The sequence below is a fragment of the Schistocerca serialis genome, chromosome 8, assembly GCF_023864345.2.
Source record: "Schistocerca serialis cubense isolate TAMUIC-IGC-003099 chromosome 8, iqSchSeri2.2, whole genome shotgun sequence".
NCBI classification, from domain to species: Eukaryota; Metazoa; Arthropoda; class Insecta; order Orthoptera; family Acrididae; genus Schistocerca; species Schistocerca serialis.
This window is the reverse complement of record NC_064645.1, coordinates 540,138,949-540,153,236: the sequence shown is the minus strand read 5'-3', so window position 1 is coordinate 540,153,236 and position 14,288 is coordinate 540,138,949. Positions and strand designations below refer to the sequence as shown.

General features: G+C 42.7%; 1 non-coding gene across 1 annotated transcript; it reads left to right on the top strand.

Moving 5' to 3' along the window:
• The first annotated feature begins 1,509 nt into the window (after positions 1–1,509).
• Positions 1,510–1,585, top strand: Trnas-uga (transfer RNA serine (anticodon UGA)). The gene has a single exon. It is a non-coding gene; the product is annotated as a tRNA-Ser (tRNA).
• The last annotated feature ends 12,703 nt before the right edge of the window (positions 1,586–14,288 follow it).

The following is a 14,288-nucleotide window of genomic DNA, read 5'->3' as shown; positions in this document are numbered from 1 at the left end:
ATTTTTACTTTTAAGGGCTTCTCCACTTTTCAGCAGCTTTGACGCTCATGGCAGTCATCCCGTTTCAGACCTCTCTTTCTCATCATTCTAATTACACCCACTCTTCGTGTTATTCTCGACCGTCCGCGCTTCCTGCTTCCTGACAGCGATCATGCCAGGACTGGTTTCGGCCATCGTCCTTGCACCATTCGCTGTACATGGTCACACCATCAAAGAACTTTATTCTCAGTTCTTTACACGACTGGTTGTTCATTATCCTTTCTCTATCAGTTTTCCTCATTTCTTCTCCGCTCTGTTTTGTATATCCTAGCTGCTCTCCTTATTCCATCCATCACTACAATCTGGACTCGTTTCCCTGCCGCTCGCCAGGGTCCATCCTACTGTATCATATGTTAGTATACTTTCCACTGTTGTTTGAAGAAACCGCTTCTTTGTTTCTTTTGATATTGCCCGGCTCCACAGAACTCCATTTAGCATTTTAATTTCACGTCTTGCCTGTTGGATCCTGCGTTCCAGATCTGCTTTAAAGCTTTCTGAGAAATGGATAATCGATTATCAGTATTTTAACTACTTTACAACATTAATGGATCGTTGCGGCAATATTATATCCCTATATCTACTAGATATTCTATTTTGCTCATATTTATTATAAACCCGCCTTGTTCAAATGCTTCCATCAGACTCTTTATCATAAAATTGGAATCTTCTCTACTTTGTGCTATCAGCATTTGATGATCTGCACATAGTGAGTAGACAGTATGATGCTTAAAAGATATTCCCGTATCTCCGCATGATTGATTCCAACGTTCCAGGAAATACTGCATATGTATTTTACAGACAGTCGGCAACATACTGCAACCCTGCCAAGGTCTTTAATGTAATAACAGTCCATATTTCTACTTAGAAGCTCTATAGATGCTGCTCTAATATTCTTGTTCTTTTTACGGTTTTAGAAGTATTCTGATTCCTGTAATCGTATTTCATTAGTATTGTGCTCAGAATATGAACACTAGTTTACTTTGTGTTACATTTTGAATGTTGTAGCCAATTATAGAACTTCATTGACAACTTGTGTATTCGTAATATCTGCGATCTCTCAAGGCCGTTCTCCCGTCCCACCCCTCTTCTCTCTCTCTCTCTCTCTCTCTCTCTCTCTGTGTGTGTGTGTGTGTGTGTGTGTGTGTGTGTGTGTGTGTGTGTGTGTGTGTGTGTGTGTGCGTGAATTGAATTGATATTAGGTGTATAATTAAGCATATCGTTTTTTTCTATTTCATGTTATTTATGAGGTTTAGCAATGAATGTGTGTGTGAATTTGCTCGCTTATCACCTGTTTTTCTTTTCTGCAGTAGCTTTCCGGATGTGGTGGTATTACTGCAGGGTAAGTAAACAAAACAGAGCTCTTTCAGAAGTGCTAGTTCTGCAGGGTTCGCAGGAGAGCTTCTGTAAAGTTTGGAAAGTAGGAGACGAGGTACTGGCAGAAGTAAAGCTGTGAGGACGTGGCGTTAGTCGTGCCTTGGGTAGCTCAGTTGGTAGAGCACTTGCCCGTGAAAGGCAAAGGTCCCGAGTTCGAGTCTCGGTCCGGCACACAGTTTTAATCTGCCAGGAAGTTTCACAACAAATCCCGTATCATAAAATATAATGTTTCAAACCATTACTAAATGGAACGAGCACATGAGGTCAGTTGTGGAGAATGCGAATGGTCGACTAAGATTTATGGGGAGAATTCTAGGAAAAAGTTGCTCGACTGAAAAGGAGACCACTTACAAAAGAATTGTTGGACCCGTTCCTGACTGCTGCTCAAGTGTTTGGAATCCCCGCAAGATCGGGAGAAAGGAAGACATCGAAGCTACACAAAGGCGCGCCGATAAAGGATAGGCTGGACCAGTACACGATTGTTACGAAAATGCTCCGTGAACTGTATGGAAATACCTGGGGAAAAGGTCTTTCCTAATCACAACTGACAAAGCTTGTAGAGCAAACATTTTCGACATACTGCGGACCGTTCCTGCAGCCACCAAAATACATACGTAACTAATGCAAGGGCTAATCAGGACTCGTAGGGGAGCGTATAGACAGTCATATTTCCCTCCTTCCGTTTTGGGGTAGAACAGGAGAACCAATGACACCAGCGATAGAAGACACCCTCCACTATGAGCAGTGTGGTGGCTCGGAGAGGAAGTAGGCAGACGTGGATGTTTGTGCTGACTAAGACTTGGAAAATTTTGCCTGAGATCTTTCGGAAGGGATTTTAGTAAAATATAAATTAGTATGGCATGATTGGCTTGGAGCCTTCAAGAGAGATTGCTGTTAAAAATAGGGTGCAGTTGTATGGAATCTCTTTTGCACGTAGCGGTACAACAGCTTCAAGTACCATTTTTCTGTTATCCTAACTTTAGAAATAGTTTCGATTCTCCCCTTTCCCACCCCCGTTCCCCTCCCATTTCAAGAGCAGAATTGGCAATATGGCCGCAGGGGGATGTTGCAAAGCACCATGCTGTTTACAGCGTTATCCGTCGTGGCGGCTTTGTGTGCCGTGTCACCACACAGTGTTACGAGAGGCAGTTCGGAGAGAGCCAAAAATGCAAATCCCGTTGAATGGGTTGTCGGCAGCAGCGGCGAAAAGAACGACTACGGCCATGAAGTATAGTGTGGCTGGGTGGAGCACCAAAGTTCGCCGTTGCTGCCAGGGATGAAGCGTGTCTGCGTGTCCGCGGCAGCAGGACCATTTGTGTGTGTGTGTGTGTGTGTGTGTGTGTGTGTGTGTGTGAACACGTACGTGTGTCCATATATCGATTACACTGCGACGTCAAAGACGAGTGTGTTACATACGTACTGCATAGAGATCTCTGTGTCTAATAACAGGTAATCCGTACGTCGACACCATAACGCTACACGTTTAATGACTTAACGACCTGTAAGTGACATTAATTGGGGTTGCTTGCCGTCGGACTGAAGATTCTTTGCTTTTCGTATTTGCTTTAAAACTCCTTTCATGTCTGTTTAGCTTCCTGCTCTTCTGGTGTTATTTCACGAGCACCGAAGTATGCAATAACTGTACTAGGCCTGGAAAATATTAGCTAATGAACCTGAAGTGAAATTAAAGTATGGATGATTTCATCTACAACGGTAACTCTGCTCCGTATGGTAAATGGTAAAACTCCTGATTCTGTTGAAGGAGGGGAGAGAGACAGAGAGAGAGAGAGACGGGTGGGGAGGCGGACGAGGAGGAGGTCGTACAATAAAAGAAAATAAATCTACAATTCAAAGAAATGGGCACAGAAACGTACAGCAACCAACTGTATTGCCTTCAACACCGAGAGCCTCCATTCACTCTTATAACATGATTTCGTACTAAAACTGACCAACCGTTGCGCACTTTCATTTCTTAGTGCAGTAATATGTCAGCCATTTTTGGACAGCTCTTTGTATCGAACTAATCTACATCTGCATCTTACATGACTACTCTGGAATTCACACTTAGATACTTGGCAGGGAGTTCACAGAACCATTTCGACTCCTCTACCGTTCCTCTCTCGCATAGCGCGGGGAAAACACTTAAGTCTTTGTTTGCGAGCAGTTCTTTCTCTTGCTTTATTTCAATTATTATTTCTCCCTATGTAGACAAGTGTCACCAAAATCTTTTCGCATTCTGAGTAGAAAGTTGAAATTTCGTGAAAAGATCTCACCACAGTGATGAAGCCCTTATTCTAATGATTGAACACCTAGTTGCCTTTGATATCCGTGACACTCACTCGCGTATTTCGTAATACTACAGAACGAACCACCGTTCTTTGAACTTTTTCGATGTTCTCCGTAAGTCCTGTCTAGTAATGATTCCATTCCTAACAGCAGTAATCTAGCAAAGGACGGAGAAGTATAGTGTAGGAAGTCTCTTTACTGCGTTTGGTGCATGTTCCAAGGGATCTTCCAATAAAACAGTCTTAGGTTCGCCTTCCCCGCCACATTATTGTTGTAATCTTTCTCATTTAAACTCTTCATAACATATACTCCCAGATGTGTAGTTGAATCTACAGCGTTTACATCTGTGTGATTTACCGTGTAACTGAAATTTAACGGATGCCCTTTAGTACTCATGTGGATGACTTTACGGGTTTCGTTTTTAGGGTCCATTGCCTTTTGCACCATACGGATGTCTTGTCTAAATTAGTTTTGATCTGATGACTTTGCCAAACGGTAAAGGACAACTCGTCTGAAAACAATTTAAGATGAGTGCTGAAATGGTCTCCTACATTATTTGAATGGATTAGAAACAGCAGAGGGGCTGTAACACTTCCTTGGGGAAAGCCAGATATCGTCTCGATTTGCCTCTGTAACTTACCGTGAATTAGCATGAGCTTAGACCTTTCTGACAAGAAATCACGAAAAAGTCGCAAAACTGACACGATACTTGGTAGGTATGCAATTAGATTAGCAGCTGCTTGTGAGGAACCATCGTTTTAGAAGACTTTGGAGCATGTTAATAAACATAACTGCCTTCATCAATTTTCTGATTTGTAGTTATTCTCAGGCCACTGATACATGGTGATTCAAAATTCCATTAAACACACCTAGGACAGGTAGAGGGCACTGGTTACATAAAGATCTCTTACGGAATCCATGTCCATTGATGTACAGCTTCCGTTCCTCAACAGCAAACAAATGTATCGTCGGAGTTTCTCGCGATGGCATGCTTTAAAAAAAAAAATTCTCGGTTTACAAACCGCAACACTTCGAATAAAACATTTGAGCCTTCAATAGCTCTCTCCGCAATCGTGATAAGTGGACGATGGTGGAGATACCTGTCGAAAGCGGGAATGTTCTATTCGAAGTGACGACCTTTTCAAGCTGAGAAAATTTTGTTGAACTAAACAACCATATTGCGTAGTCCTGAGTCACAAGAATGAAATATCGGTAGCACAAAATAAAATCAGACCTCAGTCAATCAATTTCAGAAACGTCTACGACTCGTGGCGAGACAGAGGGAGGTGGTGCGTTGGTTGAACTTCTGGACATACATTCGAGGAGGCGGCGATTCAAATGCCGTTCCGACTACTGTGAGTTAGGCGCCAATCAATTTTCCTGCGTAATCGCTAAGGGTAAATTCAGGGATATTCCTTTTCAACAGGGCACAGCCGAATTTCTTCCCAATCCATCCACAATCCGCGATTGTGCTCCGATGCTAACGACTTCTTCGGCGATGAAACATTCACATTCCATCAAACTACCGTCCCTGGTCGATAGTATGTTGCTGTCGCTACATAGTTATTGGTTTCGGAACTAACTAACACGTGTAATAGCAATGTGTATAAAGGAATGGGTTAGGCTTCATTAGCAGAGATCGAGGAACTGCGTAATGTGAAATGAAAGTACCATGCGTTTCGTGCGTAACGTAGCACTGTCTGTCTAATTACACGAGTTAGGTGCTTAGTACTTCAGTAATTATGTGTTAATTTACAATATAATAAGAGTACAAATTACACTTGCATTTTAATCGTAAGTACCACGACCAGCTTCAGCCCTCAAGGTCGTATGCTAGAGGCTATACGTCTACTTTCCTGCATACTTACACTACGACGGACTGGATAGTGCCCTAGCGGGTCGAAACCCGTCGTGACAATTAAAATAAAAGAGAAAATACTGTCTCTTTCACTGACTACAAACAGCTACTGTAGTTGCGGACAATGCCCCACAAGGATCCACATGCTGAACAAATTAACTGTGCCTGTTGCAGTTGGCTGGCCGCAGCAGTTACGCAGTCCAATTTCAACCAATAACGTAACGCGATTTTGTAACACATCAGTATTGTCACAGCTCAGTAGGCGGCTACAGATTTCGCCTGTTGCCTTTTAGAGCTTCGCAGCTGGCAACAGCTGTGCGAGCTGTCACGGACCTTCTTTTGAGGAGGAAGTTGTCGGTTTGGACCAACCAGAAAATGGTAACCAAACAGTTCTGGAGAGTTGCCTCAGACGTCTCTTTTATTGATTCGATAGGCATCCTGGAGTGGCGACAGAAAATAGTACCTGTCCCGCGAGTCTGAAGTTCAACAATTTTACGGTGTTGAACTGTTACCGTCCTAGTAACAAGTTATGCCGAAATCGTGCTGCGGCTCGGCAGTTGTGCTTGCTGTCTGCCTGTCTCACTTAAGACTTCAACATCTAAATGCTGCACGAGCGAGTGCAGCGCTCGTTATACATTAATTTAAACAAATTAATCAGAATCTCCAAAGCATGGCCACATTGCAACGGAAGAACCGTCACAGTATGACAGTAAATTAGATATGCAAGTAACTAACTACGAAGCTAATTGCAAAAGTCAGGACAACTATGTTTTGTTTCGAGAATGGTAAGATATTAAATTCTGAAATATACAGACGGAAGCCAGAATGAAATTTTCACTCTGCAGTGGAGTGGGCGCTGATATGAAACTTCCTGGGAGATTAAAACTGTGTGCCGGACGAGACTCGAATTCGGGACCTTTGTCTTTCACGGGCAAGTGCTTTACCAACTGAGCTCTCTCATTCTGGAAACATCCCCCAGGCTGTGGCTAAGCCATGTCTCCGCAATATCCTTTCTTTCAGGAGTGCTAGTTCTGCAAGGTTCGCAGGAGAGCTTCTGTAAAGTTTGGAAGGTAGGAGACGAGGTACTGGAAGAAGTAAAGCTATGAGGAGGGGGTGTGAGTTGTGCTTGGGTACCTCAGTTGGTAGAGCACTTGCCCGCGAAAGGCAAAGGTCCCGAGTTCGAGTCTCGGTCGGGCACACAGTTTTAATCTGCCAGGAAGTTTCATGCAGACGGAAGGTTAGTTCATACGTTAACATTACATATAGGGAGAGTGATGAACATACACACACACACACACACACACACACACACACACACACACACATACTCTGCCATAAAGATACAGGACGAGATAAAAAAAGAAACAAATTATCATTGCAAATGTGTTCTACTGTGAATTGCAACAGTACACAAAAGTACATTGTAAACTACGTGCGCTCCATGGTATGTTAATTATTTAATGTCCTCTACTTAGGATTAGTTCTAGGATAAATTATTTAATTTATAATTATAAAGCAAGAATGTGCTGAACAATATCGGCTTGCTGTGAGCAACGTTCTACGTGAACCGAAGAGAATGACTAAGCAATTAGTATCATGACAACAACCACTTCGGCCGGCCGAAGTGGCCGTGCGGTTAAAGGCGCTGCAGTCTGGAACCGCGAGACCGCTACGGTCGCAGGTTCGAATCCTGCCTCGGGCATGGATGTTTGTGATGTCCTTAGGTTAGTTAGGTTTAACTAGTTCTAAGTTCTAGGGGACTAATGACCTCAGCAGTTGAGTCCCATAGTGCTCAGAGCCATTTGAACCATTTTTGAACTACCACTTCTCTGAAAATTAACAGCAAACAGTGGCTCACGAATATTTTATTTGTGTCTTAATGTACCCATGACGCATTAGAGGACACGCCAAATGTAACTGTAAGACTGCTTGGGAAGCGCAGCAAACTTTTGCAATCAGCACAGCTCGCAAATGCAAAATAATCCAGTGCAAGACTCGTGAAATAAGACAAGTGATCAAGTAGCCTAAGTTGTGCTGTAAATTCTGCAAATTGTAAGCTGCTCAGGCGGCCGTTGTGGCTGAGCGGTTCCAGGCGCTTTAGTCTGGAACCAAGCGACGCTACGGTCTCAGGTTCGAATCCTGACTCGGGCATGGATGTGTGTGATGTCCTTAGGTTAGTTAGGTTTAAATAGTCTAAGTTCTAGGCGACTGATGACCTCAGATGTTAAGTTCCGTAGTGCTCAAAGTCATTTGAACCATATGTGAGCTACTCAGATACCAGACAGCCCAAAATTTACTTAGCGATTTATGCCCCAGTCTACATGTCGGTACCGAATGCAAAATAGCTAAGTTGGAAGCCGGGAGTAATTGCCACCTATGCCAGTACAGGTCCAGACGACACATCCAGGAAGAGTCGCGAAACGGAATTCTTGTTTTCACCTAGCCCTCTGCCTCTAGAAAAATTCAATCTGAAGCGAAGAATCTCCAGCCACTGCCACAGTGACTAGCGAGATTTTCTATTTCTTTTCCAGAATAGAGGGGAACCCTGCACAATTTTACCATTGTTGGCACAATAAATACTTTTTAGTGTGCAGAAGGATGGTATTTACTCCTAGCAAAATTCCACTCTTTGGCCGAATCCTTCTTGTCAGAGCATGGTGTCTGACTAGATTCACGTGACTGGATAACCAGATTTTGGTGGAAAGGCAAGGAGTTTTCCTATGGGCGGCTAGCGGCGCCGTATAGTTCTCTTCTGCGTTCTGTGTATGGGAAGGTGAATTCTTCACACATGACCATTCGCTGCGGGCTATTCCTTTCAAAGAAGAAAAATGCATTATTTGCCGAAATGGAATGCCAGAGACTTAACTGCAAACGCTTCTGCAAGAAGCAGCACCTCGCCATCCACCAAGGCAACATTCATCCGTACCTAGCCAGCTTTGTTTTCCTCAAATATATTCAGAAATGAGTAAACAGAAAGATAAACTTCCCATAGCGACATGTGACTGCAATGCCACATGTCTTCTGTTTGGTATGGAGTTTTTAAATAGCACCCAGCAGAGAACCTCACCATCGGCTTTGTGTCCTGGAGCCGGCAACACGTAGCTTCTGTGTAGTAATTGTCCATCACGGTGAACCACGTCATAGACGCTATGTTGGTGAGTTTGGCTCCAAGGCCTCACGAACGTAGAGGAACAGGGAGAGCCAATGAAAATTTCATATGACGTTTACTATTTGTAAGACGTAAATCTGATTTTCACTATGGGAAGGCAACCGCCGGCCATTGTCCGCATAAAGTCTGGAGATACCGAAGTCTAAGCTGTAGGTAACATTCCATCAAGATCCACTGTTGCTTCGTTTTGCTAGTATTTCTCTCTCTCTCTCTCTCTCTCTCTCTCTCTCTAGTCTCAACGCCATTATTGCTTGCTTGATATAACTTCGTAAATATTTATTTTAACTGGTGCTTGATCGAGTGGAACCTGATGATAATAACTAGCGCACTCTTTACTTCCACTTTCAGTGCTTATAATTTATTTGTTCATTTATTTTTAAAGTTGTTGTTGTTGTGGTCTTCAGTCCTGAGACTGGTTTGATGCAGCTCTCCATGCTACTCTATCCTGTGCAAGCTTCTTCATCTCCAAGTACCTACTGCAACCTACATCCTTCTGAATCTGCTTAGTGTATTGGTCTCCCTCTACGATTTTTACCCTCCACGCTGCCCTCCAATGCTAAATTTGTGATCCCTTGATGCCTCAAAACATGTCCTACCAACCGATCCCTTCTTCTAGTCAAGTTGTGCCACAAACATCTCTTCTCCCCAATCCTATTCAATACCTCCTCATTAGTTACGTGATCTACCCACCTTATCTTCAGTATTCTTCTGTAGCACCACATTTCGAAAGCTTCTATTCTCTCCTTGTCCAAACTTGTTATCGTCTATGTTTCACTTCCATACATGGCTACACTCCATACAAATACTTTCAGAAACGACTTCCTGACACTTAAATCTATACTCGATGTTAACAAATTTCTCTTCTTCAGAAACGATTTCCTTGCCATTGCCAGTTTACATTTTGTATCCTCTCTACTTCGACCATCATCAGTTATTTTACTCCCTAAATAGCAAAACTCCTTTCCTACTTTAAGTGTCTCATTTCCTAATCTAATCCCCTCAGCATCACCCGATTAATTTTACTACATTCCATTATCCTCGTTTTGCTTTTCTAGATGTTCATCTTCTATCCTCCTTTCAAGACACTGTCCATTCCGTTCAACTGCTCTTCCAAGTCCTTTGCTGTCTCTGACAGAATTACAATGTCATCGGCGAACCTCAAAGTTTTTATTTCTTCTCCATGGATTTTAATACCTACTCCGAATTTTTCTTTTGTTTCCTTTACTGTTTGCTCAATATACAGATTGAATAACATCGGGGAGAGGGTACAACCCTGTCTCACTCCTTTCCCAACCACTGCTTCCCTTTCATGCCCCTCGACTCTTATAACTGCCAGCTGGTTTCTGTACAAATTGTAAATAGCCTTTCGCTCCCTGTATTTTACCCCTGCCACCTTCAGAATTTGAAAGAGAGTATTCCAGTTAACGTTGTCAAAAGCTTTCTCTAAGTCTACAAATGCTAGAAACGTGGGTTTGCCTTTTCTTAATCTTTCTCCTCAGATAAGTCGTAAGGTTAGTATTGCTTCACGTGTTCCAACATTTCTACGGAATCCAAACTGATCTTCCCCGGGGTCCGCTTCTACCAGTTTTTCCACTCGTCTGTAAAGAATCCGCGTTAGTATTTCGCAGCTGTGACTTATTAAACTGATTGTTCGGTAATTTTCACATCTGTCAACACCTGCTTTCTTTGGGATTGGAATTATTATATTCTTCTTGAAGTCTGTGGCTATTTCGCCTGTATCATACATCTTGCTCACCAGATGGTAGAGTTTTATCATGACTGGCTCTCCCAAGGCCATCAGTAGTTCTAATGGAATGTTGTCCACTCCCGGGGCCTTGTTTCGACTCAGGTCTTTCAGTGCTCTGTCAAACTCTTCGCGCAGTATCTTATCTCCCATTTCGTCTTCATCTACATCCTCTTCCATTTCCATAATATTGTCCTCAAGTACATCGCCCTTGTATAAACCCTCTATATACTCCTTCCACCTTTCTGCCTTCCCTTCTTTGCTTAGAACTGGGTTGCCATCTGAGCTCTTGATATTCATACAAGTGGTTCTCTTCTCTCCAAAGGTCTCTTTAATTTTCCTGTAGGCAGTATCTATCTTACCCCTAGTGAGACAAGCCTCTACATGCTTACATTTGTCCTCTAGCCATCCCTGCTTAGCCAGTTTGCACTTCCTGTCGATCTCATTTTTGAGACGTTTGTATTCCTTTTTGCCTGCTTCATTTACTGCATTTTTATATTTTCTCCTTTCATCAATTAAATTCAATATTTCTTCAGTTACCCAAGGATTTCTATTAGCACTCGTCTTTTTACCTACTTGATCCTCTGCTGCCTTCACTACTTCATCCCTCAGACCTACCCATTCTTCTTCTACTGTATTTCTTTCCCCCATTCCTGTCAATTGTTCCCTTATGCTCTCCCTGAAACTCTCTACAACCTCTGGTTCTTTCAGTTTATCCAGGTCCCATCTCCTTAAATTCCCGCCTTTTTGCAGTTTCTTCAGTTTCAATCTGCAGTTCATAACCAATAGATTGTGGTCAGAATCCACATCTGCCCCTGGAAATGTCGTACAATTTAAAACCTGGTTCCTAAATCTCTGTCTTACCATTATCTAGTCTATCTGATACCTTTTAGTATCTCCAGGTTTCTTCCAGGTATACAACCTTCTTTCATGATTCTTGAACCAAGTGTTAGCTATGATTAAGTTATGCTCTGTGCAAAATTCTACAAGGCGGCTTCTTCTATCATTTCTTCCCCCCAATCCATATTCACCTACTATGTTTCCTTCTCCCCCTTTTCCTACTGACGAATTCCAGTCACCCATGACTATTAAATTTTCGTCTCCCTTCACTACCTGAATAATTTCTTTTATCTCGTCATACATTTCATCAATTTCTTCATCATCTGCAGAGCTAGTTGGCATATAAACTTGTACTACTGTAGTAGGCATGGGCTTTGTGTCTATCTTGGCCACAATAATGCGTTCACTATGCAGTTTGTAGTAGCTAACCCGCACTCCTATTTTTTTATTCATTATTAAACCTACTCCTGCATTACCCCTATTTGATTTTGTAATTATAACCCTGTAATCACCTCACCAAAAGGCTTGTTCCTCCTGCCACCGAACTTCACTAATTCCCACTATATCTAACTTTAACCTATCCATTTCCCTTTTTAAATTTTCTAACCTACCTGCCCGATTAAGGGATCTGACATTCCACGCTCCGATCCGTAGAATGCCAGTTTTCTTTCTCCTGATAACGACGTCCTCTTGAGTAGTCCCCGCCCGGAGATCCGAATGGGGGACTATTTTACCTCCGGAATATTTTACCCAAGAGGACGCCATCATCATCTAATCATACAGTAAAGCTGCATGTCCTCGGGAAAACTTACGGCTGTAGTTTCCTCTTGCTTTCAGCCGTTCGCAGTACCAGCACAGCAAGACCGTTTTGGTTAATGTTACAAGGCCAGATCAGTCACTCATCCAGACTGTTGCCCTGCAACTACTGAAAAGGCTGCTGCCCCTCTTCAGGAACCACATGTTTGTCTGCCCTCTCAACAGATACCCCTCCGTTGTGGTTGCACCTACGGTACCGCCATCTGTATCGCTGAGGCACGCAATCCTCCCCACCAACGGCAAGGTCCATGGTTCATGTATTGAATGTAGAATATAATTTTATCAATAAGTCAGATTAGGGCTCGTCCAATCCACATCTTATCTGTTCATTTACATTGCCATGATAAGCTTTCATTACTCAATGTGCAAACGTCTTTGATATACGGGTATAACTAGAATCGAGCCAGATATTTCCAATACCACCCGGCCTAGCCTGACTTCTTTGATTCCAATTTTTTGAGAAAGTGATTGGCAGGTAACAGCCCATGCTTGATGAGGTGGATTAATCCGAATCTAATGACAGTGGGGATGGAGATACAAATTTCACCGTATGAAAGTCGGTTTTGACTCTGAAGATATGGTAAAATATTCTCGTCCTCCACGTTAGGAATCGAACAATAGCGAGTACTCAGGTCTCGTACAAACAGATACATTCAGTTCACAGGTTTACCTAGTAAAATAGTGTTTGGTATTATTCTTAAAATCCTAATTCCATTCCGCGTTGTAGCCCTTGTCCTATCATTGTCAGACATCATTTGTCTTATAGTACGTCGTTACAGAATATCCTACAACAACGTTTTCTTCTGTCAACCAGGTCTTTAATTTAGCTCTTTCGATGACTGAAATTCTTTCGCTTCGCAGAGTATTTCCTTCGATTCCGCTACTATTAAGAGGTCGTATAAAGACTGCCCCTAAATTCAAGGTATAAAATATCTATCTGGTAAAGAATGTTAAGTTGAGTGCTTTGTCGGACTTAACTGAATCTTTAATTTTTTATAGACCTGAACAACTTCCTTCTTATAGCAACAACTTAAACAAATAGCACCTTCTCAAAGAGAATGCCACCAGTTTGTCATCAGTAGCAACGTAATCCGTTGACAGAATTGAACTCTACAATCAAAATTGTTGACTCCTGTGTAGTCGTCAATATGGAGTGTCTAGGGAACTTGCTTTTCGGATCGCTAGACAAACAAGTCAAACAAATCGTATTAATGAATTTGATTGCGAGATGTAAATGAGAATACTTAACTTTGAGAATTACATAGATGTGTCGCAACGAAAGGGCGACTGACAAAATAAAAAATTGGTTCAAATGGCTCTGAGCACTATGGGACTTAACATCTATGGTCATCAGTCCCCTAGAACTTAGAACTACTTAAACCTAACTAACCTAAGGACATCACACAACACCCAGCCATCACGAGGCAGAGAAAATCCCTGACCCCGCCGGGAATCGAACCCGGGAACCCGGGCGTGGGAAGCGAGAACGTTACCGCACGACCACAAGATGCGGGCAACTGACAAAATAAGCAAGGTTCTTCAGTATAAACAATCTTAATACAATCGTATTAATACAGGTGACTTTTCTGTTCAGGTCGTTAGTCTTTAAACTTCATTTCGACTGGCCGCGACCATTTTCTTCTTTTTTTTTCTTTTTTTGGTGGATGTTGAAATACAGCTTCACAGGTGGCTCACGGTCTTGCTGTTTTGGTGGATGGTAAAACTGTTCCATTCGACAATGATGTCATTCCACAGACATCATTGGAGTGCACATTGAAGGTGTGGCTTGGGACTTGAAGTTCCATTCCACCAGCCGACAGTGAAAGTTCAGGGGCTGCGACCAGTCGGGCGCCGCGATTACTTTCTCATCGCATAGAGGCCGCTGCTGTTGCGTTATCGTCCAGGAGAGGGGTTGTTCAGCGTGCTATTGGCTGACCTCTTCTCACTGCCTTCTCTTCTCTCCTCGTTCCCAGTTGACGTGCTGGCTCCTGTCTGTACGCTGTAACAAAAATCATCTGGCCCTAATGTGTGCATATTCTGTATGTGGTAGAGGTGTAATTGCTGTAACATCTTTTCTCACCAGTCCAAGTTCTTCAAAGTGCGCAAGTTGACGGTTCTTTCTTGGTTAATGCTATCGCATAACATCCAGAACAATCTCCTCT